The sequence below is a fragment of the Pteropus vampyrus genome, unplaced genomic scaffold (assembly GCF_000151845.1).
Source record: "Pteropus vampyrus isolate Shadow unplaced genomic scaffold, Pvam_2.0 Scaffold422, whole genome shotgun sequence".
Taxonomy (NCBI): domain Eukaryota; kingdom Metazoa; phylum Chordata; class Mammalia; order Chiroptera; family Pteropodidae; genus Pteropus; species Pteropus vampyrus.
The window spans coordinates 247,690-249,964 of NW_011889203.1; the positions used below are offsets into that span (position 1 = coordinate 247,690).

Consider the following 2,275-nt stretch of genomic DNA (forward strand, 5'->3'; position numbering starts at 1 on the left):
GAGGAATCGATTTGGGGTTCCCTGGGGTCTGCCGTTTGCTGCCGCGGTGACCCTGGCCTCTGGGAACGAAGCCCGGGGAACTTTGCTTTTAGGTCCCACAGCTCTTGTGGGTTTTACAAAATTATCATAATTATAATGCAATCTTAAGAACTAGTTCTGCATTTTAGGCTAAAAAGCAAGAAATTAGGGTAAGAAATAGTCTTTTTCTTTTTTTTAGGGGCCCCGCTACCGCGAGCTGCGGACAACCCCGCCCCCTCCCGGCGCGGGCGGGTGTAGACGCCGCGGGCGGGTGTAGACGCGGCCAGAGGCAGGTTCCGAGGCCGCGCTGTGACTTTCCATTGTTCTCGAGGCCCAGCCGCCCCGGCTGAGTCATTCTCAATCCTTTTGTTTTCTCTCAGCGAGCGCTCAGAGATGGTTGCTCTAATCATCATCTCTCCTCGGAGGAAAGAAATCTAGTCTTTGATAGTTCTGATTCACGAGTCAGCTAAAATATGAGTCAAACTCAAGTTTCCTGAAGTCTATAAATATCTGCTCCACCCCACCCTGATGGGAAGTGCCCACAGTTCATGTTTCGCCACCAAGCGGCTCACATCTGGAGGAATGCTTTGGTGTCCAGGGCGAAATGATCCGCGCGCTGTGAGTGGTTTTCAGGGCAGTGCGACTGCAGTGTATTCCAGGATTCTGAAGGAAGAGGAGTATGAGTGTGCGCGTGTAGGTGGGTATGTGTGTGTGTGTGCGCGCGCGCGTGCACGCTTTAATATAGTTCTTTAAAAGTGTTGTTTAAAAGTATAAAATCCTTACACTGAAAATAATGAACATTATACTGGGATAAGGGAGTAGAGAAAGTAGCAGAACTCAGCGGCAAACTCTACCCGTGCCTGTTTGGCAAGTAAATATGGGTCATTTGGCATGGCCTGTAGGCTGACATGAATATCAACAAGGGCCACTTTGTAGGCCACAGAAGCCACTTTACACCCAGGTTGAGGTGTAAAGTTTGAAGGGAGTTGAAGCTGGGCGAGGCGGGGGAACTGTTCTAGGACTGACCTTGAGTTTTCGTGTTTTTTTGTATTTTTTAAACAACGTTTTTTTCCCGATTTTAAAAAAATTAATTTTTATTTTTGAAAATTTAAAATAAGAAAGTATAAAGGAGAAAAAATTTAATCACCTATGATATCACTATCCAGAAATAATCCCTGTTAACATTTTGATGTATATACTCAGCTTTTTTTGCCTTCACATATTTTATTTAAACAAAAATGGAATCATTATATGCAAGAGAATTGAAAACATATGCCCACACCAAAACACCTGTATATCAGTGTTCATAGCAGCATTATTTATACCAAAAAGGAAATAACTCAAATATGTCTATAAACTGATGAATGAATAAACAAAAATTGGCACATTCATTCAATGGAATACTGTTTGGCAAAAAACAGGAACAAAATATGATACATGTTGCAACATGAATGAACTTTGAAGATGTTTTGCTAAGAGAAAGAAGCCAGACACAGACCACACACTATACATGATTTCATTTGTATGAAATGTCCAGAATAGGCAAATCTATATATAGGGAGAGTAGATTAGTGGTGGAAGGGCCTTGGTCATGAGGTTAGAGGAATGGGGAGTGACTGCTAATGTATAGGAGTTTCTCTTCGGAGTGATAAAATGTTCTAGAATTAGATATGTGATAGTTGCACAACTCAGTGAATACACTAAAAACCACTAAACTATGCTTTAAAAAGGTGGATTTTATAGTACTTGAATTGTATCTCAATAAAGCTGTTATTAGAAAATGTAATCACACTGAACCTAGTAATATATTATGAATATTTCCCTAATATTCCCAATAACTACTCTTCTGCACTTTTATTATTAATCATCAAAGTAATGCACATTCATTGTAAAAAAAGTTAAATAATGTAGAAGAATAAAAATTCGAAAGTGAAGTCATTTTCCCCTACCCAACTTCAACATCTGTGGAGTACCTGCTTAAAAATTATTTTTATCTCATATGCTTCTGTTCTCAGAACTTTATGTTTAGTGCAAGCCCGCTCACTGACTTGTTTTATTTTTAATTTTTCTCTTCTTCCCATCTCTACTCTTATTCTCCTCCCCTGCATTGCCACTCAATCTAATGTGTTTATTATATGTTCTAAATTATGCAAATACCTTTGGAAAATATCACGTTTTTTGTATGGGTTTTTAAATTTCGGAAGTGGTATTGAGCTCTAAGTCTCCTTTTTCACTTGACACTTTTTGAGGTCTCTGC

The 2,275-nt window shown here is 39.7% G+C and overlaps 1 long non-coding RNA gene across 1 annotated transcript in view; it reads left to right on the top strand.

Annotated features, from left to right (window-relative positions):
• Nucleotides 1–267: 267 nt before the first annotated feature.
• The window catches only part of LOC111732058, a 34,636-nt gene continuing 32,628 nt past the window's right edge, over nucleotides 268–2,275 (top strand). Inside the window, exon 1 of the long non-coding RNA XR_002777407.1 lies at nucleotides 268–727. This is a non-coding gene — a long non-coding RNA (uncharacterized LOC111732058). The remainder of the gene's footprint in view (nucleotides 728–2,275) is intronic.